The 10880-nt window shown below is 43.7% G+C and overlaps 1 long non-coding RNA gene across 1 annotated transcript; it reads right to left on the reverse strand.

Moving 5' to 3' along the window:
- Positions 1–7397: 7397 nt before the first annotated feature.
- On the reverse strand, positions 7398–9622 carry LOC112395583 (uncharacterized). Its single transcript, XR_003002404.1, has 3 exons — positions 9524–9622; positions 9072–9178; positions 7398–8684 (listed from the first exon to the last, which is right to left on the reverse strand). It is a non-coding gene; the product is annotated as an uncharacterized LOC112395583 (long non-coding RNA).
- Between the last annotated feature and the right edge of the window lie 1258 nt (positions 9623–10880).

The raw sequence follows: 10880 nt of genomic DNA on the forward strand, positions 1-10880 counted from the left end.
TCCAACACTGTCATTTTAGTGGAATCTCTGGCAAGGAGGGTAACATTCTCATAGGCTCAATCAATCGTCTTGCACCAGACACGTCCTCACCCTGGGATGGTGTTTTTGAAAATGAATATCATTGGTCAAAGTCTATTCATCTCTTATCTGTATTCCTCTGCTTAAAATGATATTTCTGGAGACAAGAATAGAATCTTGGTTAGAAAGAAAAAGGAAGGAAGAAAGCAAGAAAGGAAGGAAGCAAGGAGGGAAGGAAGGAAAAAGAAAGAATTAAAAGGAAACAAGGAAATGAAAGAAATTTAGACAAAACCCAGCAGTACACACGGTCTCTTAAACATTTTTGATAAGCAGTTGAAAATAACCTACATTATTAATCTCATTGAAAGACCTTGGTCTCACTGACCACCTTACAGTGTGCCACAAATATTATTAAATGAGCAACTTTCAAGAAAAACTTAGTCCTTCATACATGGGACAAGTGCTCTTGCCAACAAGACCTCTAGCACACAGAAAACATATACTCCAGAGCGTCTGTAGGAGAACACAGATAAACCAATCCACCCAAGCTATTCAGGGTTACATCAAGGCCCTACTTGATTACAGGACTAGAGAACACTGAGATTGCAAGGGTAAGGTTCAGTTTTAAAAAGTGTACCTTCTACTTCACTTACTTCCTTTCCACGAACTTAATTCTGACCCTAAAACTCTATTTTAACTAGGATGCAGAAAATCGGACCTCACCCGCTACTGTGGCTTTCTTCCTTTCTAGGCAGCAACAGAATCGTGGAGCCCAGAATATGAGGAGGAGCCAGTCTATCCATTACACGAATGCCGACATTTTCAAAGATCTTTGCGTGAGTATTTGTCCAGAGGGGAAATTCAGTACTTTAGGTACCGTTTCCCTCTGAGATGTAGTTATCTCTTTGATGTCTTGGACTTGTATGGGGTCTCCCTTTCTTGAGAGATCTATAGACCTTTCATCTCTCCCTAAAACACTGTCTGCCCTTTCTTGAGGCAATGAATCCAGAAGACTGTCTGCTTGCAGAGAGGTAAGGGAGTGGGCTGGAATAGGAGATACAGGGGGTAGAGGGGGAAAATATCAGAAGGAAAAAAATCAGTTAATGTTTCAAAAATACCATCATGCCATAGTGTGTATGTTCAAACGTAAACGTATACCCACTGGGTTATGTGGGGGAATTCAAAATGGCATCCAGCTTGGAATAGGTTTGGAGGGTTAGGGCAGGGCGGGGATGGGAGACAAACAGGGGGATTTTTCTGAAGGCCATTCCACAGAAACTACGACAGACCTCTTGAATCACTGGAGTACAAGAAGAAAATAGCCCCCGGTTGTAAGGGACTGGTCATTAACCATGCCCCCTTTCACAGAGGGCTTTGTCAAAGTTGTGTTACACGACATTCACGAGGATTCCTGAGCCCACCACTGATGTTCCTGGAGGTTACGAGCGTGTAGAACAGTCACGTTATGTGGAAATGTCTCTAATCGTTACAGGGGAAGGGCAAACATTCCTTGAAAAGTTCATGATTACAGAAAAATTGGTGCATTGATGCCATTGCCACAGGACAGCTGATTTCTCTCAGTAATCCAAGGGGCTCTAAATTTTAAGAGGGGGCCAGTGGGGTCCCATTTGTATCCAGCAATTGATGTCTATTCACTTAAAAACTATAAAGATTCGTCTTGCTCAAGGGAAAAATCATTGATGAGGATTATGAACGTTTCATCAAGCAGGTTCTGAAACCAAGCACATGGACCTATTGAGCTACATAAACTGAGCTGTATGGATAAAGGCTTCTATACCGTGGCTCAGTATTTTCAGCAGCCATGTTCAGTTCCCCCTTTAAGTATTGATGAGAAACACAGTGTTAGCAGTTGGCTGGGTTCCCCAAGACCTGGAAAGCCACTTGTCGGCTTTCCTGTCAGGCTGCACGGCCAGCATCCTTCAGCCTTCTTCCCACACAGACTGGATGCTCTGCTTGCTTATGGCTCAATGTGGCCACCAGCCTCAAGCCTCCATGACTTTGTCTTGGTGTCTTGGTTCCTGATAGTAACTGACCCAGTCTCTCAGCATGCAGAATCCACTCCCTACGAGAGAGAATCTGATTGACCAAGGTTGAGTCTTGTCCACTACTGCCCATAGAGCTGCTTCCTGGACGATGAGACTGTTGGTAAAAACACAGTAGTCTGGTCATATCCCTTATCCAAAGCCAGAGATGTGGGGAGATTATTTTATAAGAGCATGACAGCAACAAGGCAGTAACTAGCCTCTTCAGTGCTCTGTTCATCCACAGCTAATCCAGATGTTGTTAGTGTAGATACTAAAGCAATTAAACTTTACCTCAGTGCATCCTGCTTTTGACTTAGAAATATTCAATATTTTCTATTTCTGACTCCATATGTGGTTGCATATTCACCAATGAACAGAATATTATCTTTCAGAATTATTTTAGGGAGTTCTACAAGGTTTTCCATAACTAAGGAGCCCCTTGATGGTATCACTGTTGCTGGTGTTTGCTCCAACAAATGAAGGGGTAGGTGGCCACATTCTTGATCCAAAAATAAATCAAGGGCTTTTATTTGTCATGGGCTTGTTTCATTTCTACTGTAACTTCTTTTTCCAACGGTAAGTTACCAAACAATTTTATCGCCTAGTGGAGAAAGGCATTCCAGAGCCTCAGGTCTCCAAAACGAATGCAGTTTCTATAAAGTCTAGTAGCTATTGACCCCTACTTCTATATGCTAAGACACATCTGTAAACACAGGCCACCATTTTCTCTGTGCTATTTTAACTGCTGCCATTCTTGCACTTCAGCACAAGAGCTGTTCTCAGCCAGAAAATGCCAGATGGCAGTGAGGAATCACATTCGTACTATTCCAGACCAATGTCATCCACAGAAGAGAGCCAATAGCTAATTGACAAAGATACCCTTGCTGTTTTTATAGAAGTCGAGGTGTCCTACTTCTACTACTCCTTTTACAATTGGGTTGGGTCTCAAGATCTCAATAATGTTGGAACTTTATTCTGGGCATAATCTTGCCCCCTAAGTTCTATCTTCAGTTGCTGCTTTGCAGTGCCCTCTCTTAAATATGATTTCTCTTTACTTCTTCTAGCTTTGGATAGCCATCCTCCTCTCCCTCCAAGTTACTTTAGCATCCCTTGTCTACATTCTTTGACAATTATCATTTGTTATTTGGAATTTTGGGCTATCTTTTAAAAAAAACTGTATCTACTTCTTATCTTCCCAGCCAGCTGATAAGATCCTTGTAGACGACAGCTAAATAGTTTATTTCTTTTTCTCTCTATTGGGACCTCCAGGTTGGTTTTCACTTAGTGGGTACCTAATTAATATCTATTGATTGAGAGATTGCTGTTCTGAGACTTTCTGTATCCAGATTACAATGTTCAGAAGAAGAGGGTCCTACAGTGTGTGATAAAGTCAGGAATTAAATAGTGAAGTTTAGCTAGAATTATAGAGGGAGCAACTCAGGTATCTTGGGATAGATTTTTCCAGAAAATTGTTTTAGCTACTCAATAATTCAGCCGGGTCACAGAAGAAATGGCCAGGAACTTATTTTTCACATCTCATTCCAAAGTTCGCTTGTGAGTGTGGCTCAAGTCCAATGATTCCAATTGTTTGTGGATGGATTTGCTACGATAGAATCACGTGTGAAATATCTGATTTCTGTGACCACCTTTTCTGGTAAGAATATCGTAGTGGCATTTGGAAATATAGCAAACACCAGAGGGGATACTGATGATAGTTAGTTTGGAAGACATTGTTCTAGGACAGTAGCTCTCAAAGTGTTCTCCCCAGAACGGCAGCATCCCTACCACCTGGGAGCTTGTTAGAAATATAAATGCTGGGGTCCCAGCCTACTAATCAGGCACTCTGGAGGTGGTCCAGTAATTGTTTTATGCTCTTGATGATGGTGAAACATGCTAAAATGTGAGAATTACTGTTCTAGGGGCTTCTTATCATTATAATCTAATATTTTTAGGGAACCTATTTGTCTAAAAAATGGTCAGATTGTTTAAAAAATATGTGACACTGCTAAGAATTTGCTGTTGACGTATTTAACAAAGTTTTATTAAGTGGCTCCTGTGTGCCACATACCATGTTAGGTGCTGGAAATAAAAAAGATAAAGAAGATATAATTTCTGCCCCAAGGATGTCTTAGACTCAAAGGGATATGCACATAGAAACAGATAGTTGTGATTCAGTGTGTTGAGTGCTATAAAATGTGTGTATAAATGATTACTTTTGTTGTGACAGATGTGGTCCAAGGAAAGCTTTTGTGTCCTGAACTAGGTCAGAACACTGAGGCATACTTCCATTTCTACATGTAGAAATCAGACAGGTATCGCAATGTCCACTTCTGACTTTAGAACTAATTAAGCTAGTTTGAAGAATGAAAGTTTGACCCCCTGGACTTTCCAGTTCTCTTCATATGAAGACTGTGAACTACAGCCAGAGGGAGGCTGAGTTTGAATAGTAAATATTCACCTGGCCCGAAGTGACCATGGCCAGCCTCCCCCCATATCACGTACAAAGGAAGCAAGAGTCCAGAAGAGGGAAGTCACAGGAAAGCGTGAGGCTTTAACATTAACTTCATCCACTCGGGAAAGATGGGCTCCCTAATATTATTGCGATATTCATGCCGTACTCTCGCATGACACCTCTGGGGAGCACAGAGCAAGGAGGGAGAGAGTCTTGGAATTATGCTTCCCACGTTATTCCCTCCTGGGCATGAAGTGTAAGTCCTCTCTTCCTGACGGGACTGAACAATTAAGCACCTTCCACCAGATGCCAGGGGTTTGTAGGTAGATGAACAGCAAGGAGGGAGCCTTTCAGATGGAGAGCATGGCACATGCCAAGGTCCTGGGGCCTGGAAAATTTGTAAAAGCGTGGCATGGGATTTAGTTGTTTAACGTTTTGGTTTTTCTTTTCAGTTAAGGTCAGGAGACTAAATATATTTTAAACATGAAAAAGAGCACTTTGATTTATAACTGAAAATTTTGAAAAGATTAACAAGACTAATAACAGAAGACTGATAAACTGTGGTTGTCGTATCATGAACTAAAATGCACTCATATTGTAGAGTTTTATACTTATTTATATTTTTAAATTTATATTCACATATAATTAATACCTAAATCTTATTTCTTTATTTTATTGATGTAAGAACTAGAAAAACATGCAAAGGCATTTCCTCAATTTTAACAACGAGTATCTCTGGAACGTGAAATTATTGACTATTTTAATTTTCTTTGTGATTGTCCTTGTTTTCTCAGTTTTTGGCAGTGGGCTTGTTTGCTTTTAAAATTGAGAAGAAATTAAGGGCAGATTTTATCGATGAGGTAGAGCCTCACATTTGTCTGATGAGTGGGCACGGGGGATCGGTTCATTTTTACTATCTGAATTGTCAGTCTAGATGATGACGTAAACACAAACGACCCCCGCCGTGAGGATTAGCCATGAAATGGGCACAGCAGTCATGATCTGAGGGGGTTCTGTAAATTCAGGTTTTTAAAAAAATTACATAGATTCAATCTGAAAACTAAATTCTAAACAAAGTAATTGTAGCAACTCTTTCTAAACCTTTTATTGAATATTTTGGGATTGTGAACAGCCACATATCTTATTCTTACAGATTCTTTGGTAAGAAAGTGGCTTGGATTCTTTCTTTCACCTCCTTTTATGCATCTACATTTATATAGTTCATGAAAGAGATATTAATGTTTCTCTTCCTTTCTGTTTTGCTGAAATGAATCGTAAAAGTGAAGTCTCCAGTGGCAAGTCTCAGTAAGAAGTTTTCCCCTTCTATTTTGCCTTGGTTCGCATTTTCTGAATTAATTTCTTTTTCAGAAATTTTGGGGATGCGTGCAACTTTCCCCTTGCTTCGGAAATAGCTTAGCACTTGTTCTAGACCTCCCTCACTCTGATTCAATGTCTTCTCATGCATGGTTGTGTCCACCGAGGCACGATTCTTGAGGGCCAAGGGACAAACAGAGTCTTAGCACTGATTTCTGCGGTTTATCTCTCATGGACATGTCACGCGGGGTTTTCAGTCAGGATTGAAACACCCAGCAGCTGGGTGTCCGGCTGCCAATTCATCAATTTGAGAAGTAAATGTGTTTCCGTCCAGGTCTCTGCAGGCAAGGCGGGGGTGGGGTGGGGTGTTGGGGGCTGGGTCTGGACCCACACTGACTTCCTCGAAAGTTTCTTTTCCAACCTCCCCACCCTGGCCCGTGGTTGGTGACACAAGAGCTGTCATTGTCATCATCTTCTCAGGCAGATCTCACACCCCGTTCAAGCAAACCAGAAGCCACATGGTGGGTGGGTTCTCCTCCAAGAGAATGGAGGCAGCAGGGTGGAGACAGAGCCCCCACCCAGGAGACGAGCCACCTGCCACTGGAATTTTGGGTGAATGTGGACAGATCATTTCCCCCATCCCTCTGCCTCAGAGACCACCCCACACCCCGCCACCGCCGGAGATCGCATGTCCATCCCACTTGATATGGAGGTGGTGAGGCTTGAGTGAACTCTTACGGGAAAGAGCTTTGACACGTGGGCAGGAGGGTCCCAGCACCCTCCAACACTGGCCTCAAAAACAGACTGGTTCGTGAAGGCCACAGCCATGACAGCTCACGGATACCGGTCAGACAACCAGATGGTGTCAGCTCAGAGGTCAGACAGACAGTGCAGAGGTGACGGCCAGCAGGGTCTGGGATATATGTGTGACGTCGAATGAAGGGACGGGGAAAGGCACACAGAGATGTGCTGTGTTAGTTCATTTCTGCTCCATCATAACCCTATGAGGTATATATTATGATCTCATTTCATATGAGATGAGTTAATTGAGACACATAGAGACTAAATAACGCCAGTGAACAGCGCAATCCAATGGCACGACTGCTTACTTGGGGGTCTCTGATTCTGAAGCCGTACTCTTCATATAACACAGAGGGGCTGTGTGTGTGTGTGTGTGTGTGTGTGTGTGTGTGTGTGTTTAATGCATGTAGCTGGGCAAAGTACTAAATATGTAAATCATGATCAACATTGGTAACTGGATCAGGGGTTTAAATGAAAAGGGGTTTAAGGGAAGCACTGTTTCTAGGTGTGGGCACACAGCTGAGGAAGTCACACGGTATTGGCTAGTGAGCTGGAACTTGCCCCAGTGGAAAGCAGTTTCCAGCCCCAGGCCTGAAGGACCCGCAGAGCTCTAGCCTTGTGAGAGGTGCTCTAGCAAGAGCTGTGGCTGTAGAGATACGGAGACACGGCCCAACAGAGGCCTGGCAGGGAGGGCTCGGGGAGGGGGATGAATACCCTGATCTGCCCTGATCTGCCCTCTCCCTCCTCCCACCCTCCTGTATCCTGGCTGTACCTCTCTTACTTAACCACAACCAGTGCAATGAGGGCATGGCTGATGCAGCCCGTGGGGGTGGATGTCCTGGAGCCCAGGAAGAGGGCAGAGAGCAATGGGGAGGGGAAAGTGGAGAATAATAGCACAGTAGCCAACTACGAGTGTGGCCAACCTGGAATCAAATCAGAAGAGTCAAGCAATGAAGCAAATAGCATGATTTAGGAACGTAAGAAGGAAGAGCAAACTGGACGTCAAGTCCACGGCTTCACCAGCCATGAAATGGAGAAGAGAACATCACTGTGGCCTCACTCAATACACTGGGATTAAAGATATTCCCAGTCATTCCTGGGCAGGGTACTGCATAGCAGAGCAAGGGTAACTGATAACTTCCAGGTTATAGTTTGCCCCGGGTATTAGAAGACACATGCTTTCTCTATTTCTACTTCTTCCTTGCCCTGCTCCAACCCCTCAGAAAGTGGAGATGCGTCATTCTCAATAGACCCCCACCTCCCTTACGCAGGCAGCCCTCGCTCACTGTGACCAGTAACAGCTAAGGGGTCCTAAGCTGGAATTCTACCCCAGATCGATGGAAGACCCACCACGGCAAAGACGAGTCATAGCATGTGCTAACAGGGCCCTGCTTGAGACAGGTGAGGGTAACATACACATCCCTGCAGTGTTGGGTACCAGTCTCCTGTTGGGTATAGTTACTCAGTGACTTGTGCTAGAAGGAGCAGTTTGGAAATAGAGTGCCAGTTTTGATTAGCAGGCACGTCAATCTCAGTCACATTGTTCCGTCTTCTGAATTCCAGGCTCGTTCTACATGAAATGCACCGGCTGCAAAATTTAAAAGAGGAAGCGTGAAGTGCTGGCTCTTCGCTTTGAGACAAGACCGCAGTGTGCGTACTGTGGTACTGCCACAGTTTCAGAGTGCGGCAGATTCATCTAGATGGTTTGTTGAGCTCCTGCTGTATAAACTAGGCAAAGAACTTTAACATGTGTATTAGTTTCCTAGAGCTGCTATAACTAATTACTACAAGCTGGGTGGCTTAAAACAATGGAAAATTTTTGTCACAATTTTGGAGGCTAGAAATCTGAGATCAATGTGCCGTTGGCAGCAGGGCCACACTCCCTCCAGCGGTTCTAGGCGAGAATTCTTCTTCTTCTCCTCCAGTTTCCTGAACCTCTTGATATTCCTCGTCTTCTGGAAGTCGCTCTAATCTTTGCCTCCACTTTCCTATGGCCATGTGTCAATGCATCTCCCTGTGTCCAAATCTCCGTCTGCTTTCTCTTGCATGGATACCTAAATCCAGGAAGATTTCATCTTGAGACCCTTAACAGATTACATCTGCAAAGACCCTATTTCCAAATAAGGACACATTCTGGGGTTCTGAGCGGACATGAATTTTGGGGGAATGCTATTTAATACACTACAACGTGATTTAATTTTGGCCCTGCTCTTAGGCACTTTAGTGTTCATTATTTCCCCAAATGTTCTTTCTTTGTTCCCAATTTTCTTAGAAAGTTACATGCAAAGCATTTTCTGATGTGTGCACGTGTGTTTTTCACGTGCTTTGGAGTAAGCTGAGTGCTCTGTGCACCCCCCTGTCTTTCCTAAATTGCCTTATTTCATCATGGAATTTTCACCTCCTTGCTGACACTTTACCTGGTACTATAAATCCAAACGTACCTTTTTTCCTTTTAATAAGAAAAGAGGTCTTTCTTGCTCTGAGTGCTCAGGCTCCTTGATTATGCAATCCCCGGAGACATTCTCAATGGTCCATTTCCATCCAGGGTCTGCAGAGAGGTCACTACACCATTAAATCGGAAAAAGGAGAACATTTTTCTGGAGTTCAAAATTATTTCCATTTAGTGGCTGATTGATTTCTTGTATATTTCAGCAGCCTAGCCCGGACAGGAGGTGGAGTGTATCCCTCAGGTAGGGGGTTTCCTGCAAATCTGCAAAGTAACTACAAATGCCCGCATTCTTAACCTCCCCCAAAACAGACATCAGACTTAACCACTAAATCTCAAAACATATAGATCATTAAGGGCATAACTCAAAGCCCTAAAGTACAATAGTAAGAAAACAGTAACTGGTGCATGGTTGAATTTTGAAGCTAGGGTATTTCTACCCATTACCTCGTGCCACTTGGAAAGGTGAAATTCTGGAGTCCTTCTCAGATGGATGACAAGCAGGAGCCCTCCTCCTGGTTGGTCTTGTTATGAGGAAGAGTGGCTAAAATAACAGTGGCTAAAATTTTCTGAGTGCTTTTGATATGCTAACAAACGACATGAAGCAGATTTTCTTAATCTCTTCTTATAATAGCCCTGAGAGGTGGCCATAGGTTCATGGACGGGGAACTGAGGATTATAAAGGTTAATTACCTATGCATATTAGTGATTTCTCATCATGCGTATGTCTACACTTTCCTTTTCCCCCTCTTGTCAGAGTCTCAGTGGGAAATAGTGGCTCCCTCTACTTCAGATAATTCAAGGAGGGTTAATTTATAAAAGCACAATTAAAGTGCGAGGGAGTGGGGAAAAACCACAAGGGATGGTAGATATCCAGGATTAGCAGCATCAGAGGTGCTAGCATCCCGAGGACCCCACCAGTGAAGAGTAGATGTGATGATTGAAAACTGCAAGGGAAGAGGCGGGTACCAGAGACCACCTTGAAAGGAGCAGTGACCTTCAGTCAGGGGCAAGCCAGCCTGAGGTGACCTTGAAAGGATAACAAAATACCTTGACTTCACTCTCCTTTCATGTAAGCTGCGACTTTTAGGAGTCTCTAGGTAGAGTGACCAACTTATCCCAGTTTGCTCAGGACTTTCTCAGCTTTAGCACTGAAAGTCTCATATCCCAAGAACACCCACAGTCCTGGGTAAACCAGATCCATTGCTTATCCTAGCTCTAGGCTCTGAGTCTTGTAGGTGCTGCCTGGGTACAGCTCTGAGTCTGGGTTGATACTGCCTGGGTGCCAGTACAGAGGCATGGTGGCTTGCAGAAACCAGACTCCACCCATCCATCTGCTCCATCATTTACTCTTGAACTCAATGAGTATTTATTGAGCACCTACTGTGTCTCAGGAACTGGTTCAGAAACTGGGGAGTCAGCAGTAAACCAGACAAAGACGTTACCTCATAGATAGTGAGGGAGACAGATAATAAACAAGGAAATAAATATAAGACATAATTTCAGGCAGTGATAAATGCCACGGAAAAAGACAGTAGAGTTCTCAGGGTAGAGAGTGAAGGCTGTGACCACGTGGGCATGCACTCCTCTAGGAGGTGCCTGCAAGCACATCCCTGGATGAAAAGCTATGGCTTGTTCCAGAGCAAGAGCGGCTGTAACTGCATGTGGACCCTTGTTCTCGCTCCTCCGACCAAAGATAGAACATTCCTTTGCTTTCCCCTGTCACCATTAAAATTCTCTGCTAGGGGCTGTATTTGAAGCTGCTACAATGTATTTATAACTTTGGGCAATGAAATGACCCAGA

Source organism: Neophocaena asiaeorientalis, unplaced genomic scaffold, assembly GCF_003031525.2.
Source record: "Neophocaena asiaeorientalis asiaeorientalis breed wild unplaced genomic scaffold, Neophocaena_asiaeorientalis_V1.1 scaffold307, whole genome shotgun sequence".
In the NCBI taxonomy this organism is placed as follows: Eukaryota; Metazoa; Chordata; class Mammalia; order Artiodactyla; family Phocoenidae; genus Neophocaena; species Neophocaena asiaeorientalis.